The sequence below is a fragment of the Acomys russatus genome, chromosome 18 (assembly GCF_903995435.1).
Source record: "Acomys russatus chromosome 18, mAcoRus1.1, whole genome shotgun sequence".
Lineage (NCBI taxonomy): Eukaryota > Metazoa > Chordata > Mammalia > Rodentia > Muridae > Acomys > Acomys russatus.
In genome coordinates this window covers 30,701,941-30,716,437 of record NC_067154.1, presented here as the reverse complement: position 1 = coordinate 30,716,437, position 14,497 = coordinate 30,701,941, and the positions used below count along the sequence as shown (strand labels likewise).

The 14,497-nt window shown below is 37.3% G+C and overlaps 1 pseudogene; it reads left to right on the top strand.

The window, feature by feature from the left end:
- Positions 1-207: 207 nt before the first annotated feature.
- LOC127202028 (zinc finger protein 239-like) lies at positions 208-1,190 on the top strand (annotated as a pseudogene).
- The last annotated feature ends 13,307 nt before the right edge of the window (positions 1,191-14,497 follow it).

The following is a 14,497-nucleotide window of genomic DNA, read 5'->3' as shown; positions in this document are numbered from 1 at the left end:
AATTGTCCAGTCAATACCTGGAAGTTGAGTTTCTACTGTGAATCTTCAAGAAATACACACAGATGTTGAAATAGATTCCTGTCAAAAAAAATGAGAAGCATCTTGCCATATTTTCTAAACTACAAATTATGGTGACTCTAAAGTTATTTCAGAAACATTGAAAGTGAAAAATATGTTGATTCTTGAAATCCCAAGCCAATTGCCAGAATGGATCCCTCTGAGGAGCTGTGTAAGGAGTCTCAGGAGAAAGACAATCTCTTTGTACCTGAAGTAAAAACTGATAGAGAAGGAAGAAGAGAAGAATGTCATCCCATAGAGCAATGTTCAGAGGATCTTCAAGTTAAACTTAGTCCTGGTGTAACAGAACCAGCATCTCTATCATTTCCTGCCGAGACAACTTGCCAAAATGTCCAGTTCAAACACTCTTTAGTTCCCTTTGACTGTAACAGTAAAGACATTTGTAAGTGGAAGTCACCATTAGTCAGTCACTCGCAGTCATCAGAGAGACCACAGAGAGGAATCCTGTAACTGTGATGATGCAGGTAAGATGTGTATCATCAACCCAGATGGTCATCTCTGCTATAAAATGCCCACTTCAGAGAAACTCTACACATGTGGTCAGTGTGGTGAGGACTTCATTCAGAACTCACAACTAATGCTTCATTGTAGAGACAATCTGAAAGAAAAAGCCTGCAGGTGTGCACATTGTGGGAATGGCTTCCCACGCAGCTCAAGTCTGCTTACCCATCAAGCAATCCTCATGGATGAGAAGTCTTAAATGTATGACAGATGTAGGAATGACTTCAGTCAGAGCTCAAAGCTGCACATCTACCAGAGAGTACGCATGGGAAAGAAGCCCTGAGGAGCGAGGCATGAGCTTCAGTCGGCGATCAAACCTGCATATCCCCCAACATGTGCACATGGGAGAGAGACTCTACAAGTGAGGGGAATGTGGGAAAGGCTTCAGCCAGAACTCCAACCTCTATATCCACCAGTGCATCCACACAGGAGATAAGCCCTACCAGTGCTGTGAATGAGAGAAAGGCTTCAGCCAAAGCTCAGGACTTTGGATCTACCTCAAAGTGCACACTGGGGAGAAGCTCTACCACTGTGGTAAGTGGGGAAAGTGCTTCAGTCAGAGCTCCAAACTCCTCATCCACCAGAGGGGCTACAGGGAGGATCTCCATTAAGTAATATGAACCCACTCAGGAGTTTAGAATACTTCTTTTGTGAAGATACATACTTTTTATAGCTGAGGGTGCATATCAGTGTAGAAAGCTTGCCTAGCATGGGCAAGGCCCTGGATTTGAGTTTTGGTACCACCCCCCACAGTTTCCATTATAAAAACAAAAACAACAAAACAAAACAAACAAACAAACCCAATAAACTCTAACTTATATTCATCTATAAATTCTCTACATCTTTCTCTGGGATATGCAATGATGAATGATTCCACAGTATATTCAGTTAATTGCTTTATGCCTCTATCTTCTCAAAGAATTTTTTCCTACTTCATTTAATTGGTCAGGGAAAATAAGAAGAGGACTCTTTGGCGGGGTACAACACTGGATTGTGTTGGTTAGTGCTTGTTTGCTTTTTTTTCTGTCAACCTGACATAGTTCAGCCGTAGTGGGTTCAAAGATCCCAAAGATAGAAATGAGGCATTGGCACAACGAAGGAAACGACCACCATCTTGTTAAAGAGATAGCTTCAAAAACTCAAGCCTCTCTCTATTTCAGTTCAAAGTTGAAAGCATAAAGCAAACACTTTCAAGTTTATGCCCTCAAATATGTTTTTTAAAACTAGACAATGATTTTCAAAGTGTTTTTTTTTTTTGGAAATTTCTTTCTCATATGCTTTATTTTCCCTAAGCTCATATGTGTGTGTGTGTGTGTGTGTGTGTGTATATATATATATATATATATACCTTATGGCCTCTTACTTAAGCCCACATTCATGGTTATTGTTGTCAGCACACCGAATTTTAAACAACTGATACAAGTTTTCTCTAAATCTACTCTAATAATATCTATATTTCTGTTCTGCTGGCTAGAACTATTAGCGGACATCTCCTTAACAGCAAGTTGGTGGTCAACATCCTCATCGTGCTTATGCCACATTTCTGTCCTTGGGGTCTTTGAGCCCGCTACAGGTGGACTACAGTCTCAACTTCATGAAAGCTAGGGTCATCTGAGAAAAGGGAACCTCAAATGAGAAAATGCCTCAACCGGATTCACTTGTATGCCATCTTGTGGGTATTTTCTTGACTGAAGATTGTCCTGTGGTGGCCAGTGCACTTGTGGGAAGTGGCCCTAGCATGAGTGCAAAAGCAAAGGTAGAAAGGCACAGGAGGAAGCCAGGAACAGCATCTCTCTATGGTCTGTGCTCCAGTTTCTGCTCCCAGGTTCCTGCCTTGAGCTCCTGCCCTGATTCTCTTCACACGGTGAAGTATACCCTGTGATCTGATATGAACCCTTTCCCCTCCAGAATACTATTGGTCATGGTGTTTTATCATGACAGTAGAAAGCAGGCTAGCACACAGGTTTACAGGAATACTCCTTATTGAATAAGCTATCCTTTGTATACCAGAATAGGGCTCTTTTGAACTAAAGTTACAGATGAGAACAGAATGTCAGCTTAGCTGTGGAAGAGTAGCATCCACTTCCTTACATCAGAATCTGGTTGTGATTTTCTGATACCTATATACCACCAATGTCTGGGTTCAAATCTCTACTTGTATAATGATTCTTAAAATTTTCTTTTAAAGAGGTAAGTAGGTAGAAAGTAAGTGCTTTGAAAATTAGACTTGGCTTTTATGAAAGGTGTCTGAGAGGCTTCATGGAACAGGTTTAATTTGTCTGCAGAAGAATCATGGTGGATCAGAGTGTCTGATGAAGGAATGCCTTCTTTGATAGACTGTGGAAGGAAAAATATACACATTTCAAGGAGGTTCTTTTTCTTTCACAACAGCCATCTGCTGTGAAACACTTATTTGCATGTCTTAAAGGAGCTACAGAGACTGTAGTTTGTAGCAATGGTGTCTATTGTGGGTTCATCACATTTTTAACTGCACAGTTTCTCTTATCACTTTAACAACTTCAGGTTTTATGTAACAGGCCAGAGAGTCTAACAAACTCTCAGGCCATGCTAGTGCTTTGTCCCTCATAGTTTACTTTAGTAGAAAGCATATAAATGGCATGACTGGCCTTGAGTCGATAAATTTGTAAAAGTACTACTAAGCATTTACAGCTTAATTCTCTTTCCTTTTATTTTTTTATTTCATACCAAATCTACTTCAAATATTATTTCTTTGTTAGCAGAATACATATATTTATCATTTGTTAAATATTTTCTCACAAATAGTTAAACACTAGAGAAATCTTTCTCACAAATAAAGAAACCTTTTCTCACAAATAGTTAAAATTTAAAGGAATAAAAATTATATATTGAAACATATCGGCATTCAGAATCTCTTCATAGATGAGGTATTAATTTTACTCTGTACATGATTAGTAAAAAAGATTTGGATTGTAGCACCGAGGTAATAAAAGAATTCAGAATCCAGAAACCGGCATAGTAAACACATTAAAATAAACATAAATACGGAGTTCGTAATTAGAAAAAAACAAAGCTCCCCTGTGCTGAAAATAAACATAAATACAGAGTTCGTAATTAGAAAAAAATACAGGAGGTAAACTTTAAACCCCTTCCCATATCTAGCCAATGGTCAGAATATTCTCCACAGTTGAGTGGAGAGTGTGATATGACTTTCTCACGTACTATGGTGCCTCACATTTGACCATGTCCCCTGGAGGGGGAGACCTGGTGGCACTCAGAGGAAGGACAGCAGGTAGCCAAGAAGAGACTTGATACCCTATGAGAATATATAGGGGGAGGTGATCCCCCTCAGGAACAGTCATAGGGGAGGGGAATAATGGGAAAATGGGGGGGGGGGAGGAATGGGAGGATACAAGGGATGGGATAAACATTGAGATGTAACAAGAATAAATTAATAAAAAAAATTTTTTTTAAAAAAAGAAAAAAACAAAGCTCCCCTGTGCTGAAATCCAAACATATATACAGATAGGTAAATTTAGCATGGGAATTGAAGAATTAAAAATAAAAACGGAACAAGGCAGTAATAGAGTAGGCCACAGGATGGCGCCAAATACCCTTCTGCTTATCTGTCAGTTTACTTGGCTCACTTGCCAGATTGAACTCTGTAGTTGAATTTGAGAATAAAATAGAAACTCCATGTTTTAAGTAGTTAAAATAATTAAAATTTGAACCTAGCCATTATCGAGGATGGTTTAATCATAAGTGAACTCATGCATTTTAATCATGGATATTAAATGCATTTATTAACTCACATTAAGTGATGGGGGAAAGTACACATTCATATTTGATGAGTTTATTCTTCCTTAAATATCTTCAGCAAACTGCAGCTGAAGTTTTATTGGAAGCGTTAATAATACTCTAAAGTGAATTTTTAAATCTCACTTATTATATCTATGACTATCAATGGTTTTTTCCTTCCTTTACATCCTTGCCAGCATATGTAAATAGTTTTAAAATACCTTTTTACAACTGATGATTAAGGATTTTAATAATATTCTGTTAGCTGGACTGTGGTGGTACACACCTTTAATCACAGTACTTGGGAGGCAGAGACAAGCAGATCTTTATGAGTTCAAGGCCAGCCTAGTCTGCAGATCGAACTAGTTCCAATACAGCCAAGGCTACACAGAGAAATCTTTTCTCACAAAAATAAAACAAAGCAAAACAACAACAAGAAAATATGCTTTTCACATATCATTTCAGTATTTATATTTTATTTAAAAATCATAAAATTGAAAATATTAAGTTCTTATGTTGTTTTGTCACATGATATTCCTTCAGCCCCTAGTTTAAAATGTCTAATTTTAATTTTTTTCTTTTCAAAGAATTAAAATTAAAGAAGTTGGTGATCTCATTGTGAAATCCACAGCTTCTCTAAAACTTCAGTACTATTTTACAAATATTGATTGTGAAATTACCAAGAAACATATGATATTAATAATAGTGAAATGAAGCTATGAAGTCTGTTAAGTAGAGCGGTGTAGTTACCAGTGTTAAACATGGAAACACAGCTTGTTAAAGTTCAAAAGGTCAGCGGAACCATGCAAGAATCCAGGAATTATTATTGAAGGTTTCTTGGTCAATGATGTCGTAAAACAAAGCCCAGAACATGTAGCTTACCCTGTCTTAGCAGAATTTGGCTGTTGACTCTGCACGTTCTTCCTGTATTTTAAGGAAGGTTTAATCTATATTTTATGTGAGATAATATCAATTCAGAAGTATTCATTTTGTAAGTATAAGAAAACCATCAAGGTGACTAAATTTTTTTAATTAGGTCTAAATCATGTACATTAGTTTATTTTAGAAGGAATGCCAAGGACAAAGCTATGCATAGATTTATTAAATATTATTTTACTTATTTATTGAATAGATAAAATTATACTGTTCACTTTAACTAAACCTGTGGTGAAATCAGAAATATATGTGACTGCAACATAATAATTAACTGACTGACAATGCTATATGAGCTTTAAGAGGATGCTCAAACATATTTTGGAAATATGGAAAGACAAACACACACACACACACACACACACACACACACTACTATTTGTAATTTACTACTACATGTGGCCAAAACCTTCAAATGTAATATTTTAAATAAAATATTTGAGGAAACTGGATAGATAGCTCTCTTGATGCTCTTGCAAAAGACAATGCCTCAGTTCTAAGCATAACCATGATGCAAAACACAGAAAACAACAACAACAACAACAAAAAGAAATAAACAAAAAGACTCCAACCATTTGTAACTGCTTTATTGGGATATGACTGATACCATCTTCTGGCCTTCTATGGGGACCACGTATGAATGTAGTGTACTTACATATGTGTGTATACAAAAAAATTCATATTAGGTAGGAGGTCAGTAGGTAGGCAGTGGTTTATAATTGCAATGAAATAACAAAATTATACTTGTCAGCTCATAATTAATTTGAAAGTTATTGAAGTTTTTATTTATATTACTAAATTAGTTAAGTAAAGTGATTTCTTTAAATTTTAAGGTAAAAAACTTGTGTGTTCATTCTTAATTACAAAATTCATAGAAATTCACTCATATTCCTCCAAATTTGATTATAAATTTTGTATAGTGAGGATACTTGTACACTCACTGTGATTAAATAATACATGATAGCATGGGAGTTTGAAGTAATAAAATGAAATTGTCATTGCGAATTCCCGACAATTGCATGGCTCATGGTACGGAAGCTTGGTGCTAAAAAGTACCCTGATTCCATAAATTTTAGCACTTATTTTATTTCTCTATGTGAATTTAATGTTTTCCATATTTATTATTAGCAATTCTTACTATAATTATCTTCAATGCAATATTACTTAGTTACACATAAGGCTAATTGGGCCATTGCAAACATGTTAGCTATTTAGAGGAAATTAAACAGAAGGTGATCTTTTAATGGAATGGTGCTTGTCATCTGTCAGTTTACTGTCTCTTAAATGAAAATATAGGAATTCTTTATGTTTTGCTGTAGGCCTATGGAAGAGTAAAGGTTCACATGCATTTACTAACATGTAGGTGAACAATGGAGGTCAACCTGGACATCTTTTGCCACTACTTTACATATTCCTTTTTTTTGAGACAGTGTCTCTTCACTGAACCTCTGGTTTACCAGTTGGTTAAACTGGATCAGAAGAAATCATGCTCATTGAATAATCTGTTATTACCAAATGCATACACATACACTAATGACTGCACTTTGACTTAGTAAGTTGAATTTGTCACTAGGCATTTGTGTTAATGCTAATAATTTACTCCATAAGGGGAAAAACACTGAATGAATGTTCTTCTTGGAAGATGAACAAAGTTAATTTGAATATAGGATCCCAGATGCTGTGAAAGGTGAAGAGAAAGGGGAGTAAATGGAGCTAGACTGACAAGGGCCAAAATCATTTCAGATGGAATGAAAAAGGCCTGTTCTTCCACAACACCGGAAATGACTGTAGTTCACAATTATCTTCTGTATATTTTATGTAATTTATCTAAAAATAAATCAATAATAAAGATAGGGCAAGAAAATTACCAAGATTTTTTTCCTCAAATACACATCTGTTGACATATCATACTATGTCCCATTAAGCGTGAAAATTAACATGTGCTAATCAGAAATCAAAAAATCTTTGAATGAGGAATGGCATGGAGCAAACAACTGCATTGAGTCCCTTGTCTTTACTTTGGAGCATGGCAATGACTCAAGAGAAGGCATTCACAAAAGCTACAATGAAATAGAAAAATCTCCTCAATTAATACCTTCCACATGCCCAAAATATATATCATTGAAGAGTACAATGTTTTGATCCATTTGTGCTATACTATTTGAGGGATTTAACAATCACTGATATGCTTTGAGAGCAATGATGCTACTTTGAGAATGACTCAGGGTCACCAGCATCTTCAATTTGAGAGCCAAAAGAATAGTCATTTGTTATTAAGCATAGTACCATTTTGAAAATAAAGTGTTTATCCCTCTTTAAAAAGTAACTTAAACATGGGCGAAATAAGCCAAGCATGATGGGATATTCCATACTCAGGGATGAGGGGCAGGTGGATCTCTGTGAGTTTGAGGCCAACCTGCTCTACAATGCAAGTCCAGGATAGCCAAGGCTACATAGAGAAACACTGTCTTTAAAAGCAAACAAAGAAACAGCAATGTAAAACCATGGGTGAAATATTAAAACATAAAAAGAAAACCTAAAATTTACCAATTTTCAGGTGTTGGCTAAAAATATAAAGTATATAAAAGATAATACATTTGTGTAACCGGTATGTGCCGATCCTAAATGAGAGAATTTTTCAGTTTTTCAAAATTTATTTGATCACCTATTTCACAGGTATCAAGTTTTGATTTTATATATATATATATATATATATGACACAACATAGAGGTGCTGGCTATTCCCTCTAGCTTCAGTAAATCTTGAGATTCTTTCTCAGTATGGCATATAAAACAATCTAAGATTAGAGTGATGAGATTTCAAACAGTGACACATCCAATTCCCTGGGGAAAAACAGCTGTGTGAATCAAATGACAATGTTCATGCACTTTTACTAAGAATGGGAGTATCACTTCGGTTGGTAAAGGTCACAAGAACACATTTTCATCTGAGTCACAAAAGGTTATGTTTCACTCTTGACTTAAAAAGAGTTCTTTGTGTTTGTTAAAACAGGTAAGGACCTAGAAGGTTTTCAGTATCCCAATAACCGAGCCTGGCAGTGCAGTGCATTTCATATTCTTCCCTCTCTACTGGCCTCCGTGTACTGAATGAACACCTGTAGCTCTTCAAATACTGGCTTTGGAATATCAGAAGAATCAACAAGCAAATTGCAGAATGCTAAAAGTGCTTATAAAAATAGAAGAGATTTGCAAAGGACATGCTTTTAGAATCTCTTCAATTTCCTCATAAATATTAAAAAAGTAACTAGACAACAAAGCAGAAGACATAAAAGGATATCTGTAAGAAAAATATCTCACCACAGACATCAAGATTAGAGTGAGTTTACCATAACTGTTCATACACTCAGTGTCATGTGGGAAGGAAAAGGGAATGCATGGAGCACATGCAAACATTCCCCAAAGCAGGGCACCAGATGCCAGCAGACCCACCCAGGATTGTTAAGGCAAGGTTAGGAAGACAAAGTGAAATCCAGAGGGATTTTACCCAGTTTGATTGCTGATGATTCCACAAGTTCTCCTGAGAAAGTTGAGAAGCTGATGTGACACCAAATGATGTTATAAACAATTGAGCAGAGGTCATTTTTTTCCCCTGAATTGAAATGGATTCGAAAGGAAGCAGTCTATGTTTTATGTCTAATAAAAGAAAATAAGAAGATATCAGGCAGCAGATATTAGATTATGTGAGGTTCCTTAAACGAGCAAGGGGAGAGTGGGAAAAGGAGAGAGGTACGAGAGAGAGAGAGAGAGAGAGAGAGAGAGAGAGAGAGAGAGAGAGAGAGAGAGAGAGAGAGAGAGAGAGAGAAGTGAGAAGATAGAGTAAGAGCAAGAGAGAGAGCCATAAGAAGGGTCTGTTCTTTTATATTGCCCTTGGCAGGGCCACACCCCCATGGCAGGTAGGCAAGACGTTACAGGTAGGCAGACTGAAGCAAAATACTAACATTCCTCCCTTATTCTATAATTAAAAATGAGGACTGTTAGATTTTTTTTTTTTTTAATGTAAGGTAAGTTAAAGCATATACATGTAGACTCATTGGAAGCAGGTTTTGGCTGCCATTAAGGGGAAGGGGGGGAGCGATGGCAACAAATGTACAGATTATATAGTGAAGGTGAAGGAAAAGTTCTGTCTTGAAAGCGCAGGGTAGAGGGTGGGTTATGTCAGCCATGTCCTGCAGTAGATATTGGAAGAGAGGAGTGCTGGGAGAACCTGGAGCTATTTGTCATGGGTCTGAGGCACACCCTTTTAGCCTGTTATAAATGGATAATGGGAAAAGTAATTGTCTTAACTACTTCCTGCTGACAGTTAAAAGGCTGAAATGTTCCCCAGGTTCCTGGAAGAACTGGCTGTTGCATTTGCTGTCCAGGTTTTAAGAACATCTGCAGCCAGGAGGCACAATGCAGGTCCAGCTGACAGGATCTGTGAGGTTACACTGGAGCACTTGTGGGTAGCTTGTTTTGGCGGTGTCCTGGATGGAGGAAGTCTAGCAGGATACTGGAACATATATGTGGGCAAAAGACAAAGTTAGTAGTTTAGGGACAAAATTCATTTAGGTGTACATTTGAAACTATTGGGAGAGCAAAGCAAAAAGCCTTGAAAATAAGGAAAGAGACAATGCTGACAATGCTTGAAAAATTTGGGAGAGCAAAGAAAATGATTGAATATGAGGAACTTTCTTCCATTTTACCTGATTGCTGGCAATAACTAAAAAGGCTTAGTTTTGCATCTGTCCAACTTTGGTTGCAGAGGTGTGTAAGTTGAGAAGCCCTTAATGTGGGCATAGGGGTTTGAAAATTTCCAGAAGGTATCCCAAGGGCATGCTAGGAGGAATAGTGGTCTGAACTTTTCCTATGGGCAGGTGAAGACAGTAACCTCTTAGGACATCCCCAGAACAGATAGTGACTCAAACAACAGGTGCACAGACTATTCCAGCTACTCATCAGTACTGGACAGCAACCAAAGAGCACAGTTCTGCAGCTGAGCTGGCCCTGGGGCACAGCCACCTCCTAGTGCTCTAGGAATTTTCAGAGGCCAAGCATTGGTGGGGGCTACCTGTGTAAGTTCTCACCCAGTGGGAACTGTCCTAGTTGTAAGTCAGTGAGAAGGACCAGCCGTAGGCATGCAGACCAGGGTTGGGTACCTCTGCTCCTAGTGAACCAGAGAGGTTTCCACAGTCTCTTGGATAAAGGGAAGCATTTACCTGACTAGGAAGGGAGAATTCACCTGGTATTGGGTACAGAAAGGTGGCAATTGGGTAGTCAGGGAGAGTCCCAAAGCCAGGGAGAGGGGGAGGAATCTCACTCTCAGAGACAGGAGATAGGTGAGAAACTTAGGCTTTTGATTGGCAGTATGTATGTGGACTTTATTTGACCTGAGAGATGGATTTTGTGTAGCTTAAAAAAATCCTTTTAAAATTATAAAGGGAGATACATTTTAGACACCTTAGCATCATCATTGCTTGAAATCTGCAGTGAAATACACATTGTTAGTCATGTACACATTGTAGGAAAAGGCAATAGATTAAAACAAAATAGAGGCTTGGCAAAATAACTTGGTGTTAAAAGCACTAATGCTCTTTGAGGTGAGCTTAGGAAAGGCAGAAGCCTTGTGGAACTTTTTCTGATACCTGTGAAACAGTAACATGTGGGAGGACAGACACCTCCTGTAAAACAGGATGGCAAAAGTTACCTTTAGTATCACTACACATCATGAAAAAGAGGATTTTTTGCTCTTTTTAGACTATTGGATAATTTTAGAACAATGAGAAATATTTGAAGAAAAAGACAAACAAAAGAATATTTAAAATCTTAAGCTTGGAACTATGATAGGATCATATAGTGGAATGTTTTCCATAATTGGACTAATAAATCAGAGATCCATTGATTAGTGTCAACACTTTGAACAGTTAATACAACAATAACATAGCAACAAGATAAATAAAAGAACATTTTTAGACACTTTAACCTTTACAACTTGAATTTACCAACTTAAAATCCCTTCTTAGGCCTTCTAGCATTCATAACTTCAATTTACCAATGTGAAACACTTTCTTAGACCTTCTAACATTCTTAGCTTGCATGCATCACCCTTAATATACCTACTTATACACTCCAATATTCATAAAACACCTTCTTAGACCTTCTAACATTTATAAAATATCTTTATAGAAGCTTTAAGACATAGGTGAAATAGCTGTAAGTAGTCACTGCCCTTTAACTAAAAGAATGGTAACAAAATAGATGGTATTGAGAGCTGACAGTTAAAAGTTTTGTCTCTTGTATAGGAAGAGGACTGGGAAGGTACCTGAAGCCTCCCATGATAGAAGTTGGCAATGTGACTGTGTAGGCCAAGTATGAGGTTAAAATAGACCTGTATTGGTACCCTGGGTTTCGTGAGGATGCTGAATCTAAGAGCCATCTGTTCTCCATGATGTCAAAGAACTTGAAGGCTGGAACTTTCTAAAGCTCTTGTGCTGGTTGAACCTCCAGTGGGTGTGCACAGAGGACAAGCCTGCACATGAGCGTTTTGACTTCCATAGGTCAATTTTGCTAACAAACAAGGCTGTGGAACTGGTGTCTCTAACTGGCTGCAGCAGCTGTGGAACCAATGTGTCCTTTTTGGCTTCATCTGAAACAGGTCCCTGGTGGAACTGACTCAGCCTGGACCCAGGCCAAACCAGGCATTTCAGACCTCTTTTTTTTTTTCCCCTCCTCAGGGGTAGTGGCTAAGGCCTGAAGTTTTGCCTATAGTTTTGCTGTAACTGAACCTGTTGGGGTGGCTTCTTTCAGGTTTTAAAGATTTACCAGTTCCCATATGGTGGTTCAGGAAGCATCCTCAGCATTTTAGTTAAGATGGCCATGAGACCACAGTCTATCTTAAGAATATTTAGATAGACAAATTTTATTTGTACTTTATCTTCACCATTAAAGACTAAGGCTTTAGGTTTTTATCCCTGTTAACTTGGAGCATTAAAAATCATAAGCACAGTCCAAATAGAGCAGAACAGTTTTTTTTTTTTTGGTATGATAAATAATATCACATTTAGAATTCTAGGCTAAACATAATTTAAGGCAATGATTTAAATTTTAAGATTGTAAACAAATGAATGTTAATACAGTAGAACAATATAGAATAATTTTGAAACAGTATCAAACCCATTAGCCAGGAATCCTATACTTGAATCCAGAGTAGCTGGTGACAGGAGGAACAGCATTTATTTACTTGTCTAGGAATTAGTAAGGCCAGAATTTAGAAAAAAAAAAAAAACAAAAAAACAAAACAGTTTGTATCAGTGTAAAAACATAGCCTTAAAGTAAGAAACGCTTTGAACCAGGGTACAATAAAATGAAACTTGGTTTGTTTATATAAAAGGAGATAAACAGAGGTAAGGTTTTATATATGGTTCAAACATCATACCCAATAAACAATAACATACCCAATAAACAATTGCATGCTATTTTTTGGTGTTGTTGCTTTGTTTTTATTTTTTTGTTTTGTTTTGTTTTGTTTTGTTTTGTTTTTGAGAGTAGAAAAAAATCAGAGACAGTTTTTATTTTTAGCTGAGATCCAGGTGTATTTGACTCTCTCAGTTCACGATTTACTGAGTTAGCACAGCTGCCAGCCACTGGCCTCCCTCCACCTCTGGCCTTTCCTGGCCTGCCTTTGATAAAGCGCGACTTAGGGAGTAGGGGTCATGCATGTGTATCTCCAGTGAATCTCCAGCAGACCTGTGGTGGGAAGCAGGGAGGGGCCAGGGCAGCAGCGGGAACCAGGCGGCAGTCACATGCCTGTCTTTAAATATGGCAGCTAGCCAAGTGATTGACTTTAAGGATTGTGTGGAACAACCAGTGGTGGCCAGAATTGAACAGGTTATCAGGCTGCCGTGATGCTTAGCTGCTGCTGTCGCCAGTTCAGGGGCATGGTTGCACAGCAGCCTGCAATGACCAGGCTGAGCAGTTCCTCTGTAGCCAGAGAAGACGAAGGAATGGGCCTCTGGGTTCTGTATCCGAGTTTCATGGCACCAATTTTATGTTTAATAAAAGAAAATAAGAAGATACCTGCCAGTAGATATTAGATTATATGAGGTTTATATGACCATGAGGAGACACAGAAAGGGGGAGATAACAAGGCTGTCCTAAAACAAAATTTAACAATAGATAACAACCACAAAGTACAAAATATCCTGATAAATACCATACGGTATAATGAGAAGAGAGAAAGAGAGACGGGGGTCGGGGGTGGGGGGAATCACACCATTGCAGAAAAGTAAACAATTCAAAAAGATAAACTCATACAAAGCTGAACTTTGTAGTCCGGCATTTTAAAACCAGCCAGACAAGAGGAAGTTTTTGAAAAATATTAGAATTTAAAACAGTAAAATAGGAAGCCGGGCGTGGTGGCCCACGCCTTTAATCCCAGCACTCGGGAGGCAGAGGCAGGCAGATGGCTGTGAGTTCGAGGCCAGCCTGGTCTACAAAGTGAGTCCAGGATGGCCAAGGCTACACAGAGAAACCCTGTCTCGAAAAACCAAAAAAAAAAAAAAAAAAAAAAGTAAAGTAGGAAAGCGATAAATATGAATACAGAAGTGAGTATAAAACTGGATAGCAGACATAGAAAATCAGAAAAACAAATTTGAAAGCCTCAAAGAATATTCATTAGTTAGTGAATACAGGCATAAACGATGCTACATGTAACATGCTAAGAAAAATATACTGGGTAGTCTATGTTTTAGAGGAAATAAAGCTATAAGAAGAAGAAAAAACACACACCTGGGGACTGTACATTAGCAGAAAATGAACTTAATGACAATAGGTTGCAAAGATAAACAAATAAATTGAATTCTGAAAATGAAAACAGGAAAAGGATTCTAATATTTAAAAGCAAAAATATTCATTTATATAACATAGATACACAATATTTCTTTGTATACTTACCCAGAATAAAAAACACATTCATAGCATAGAAATGTTGCTATAGCTTTAAGAGAGAGTATTTAGGCAAAATTTGTATGAATTAGAAAGTACATGATATTATAATTACAGTTTTCCATTTAAACTTCTCACCAGAAGAAAATGAGAGAACATAATTTTGATACTCAGAAGAGAAAATTAGAGTCAATGATTATAAGTACAGCAAAACTTATCATTAAGAAAGGAAGTGAAAACAGTTAGAAGCATAAAGGGATTCAAATGAC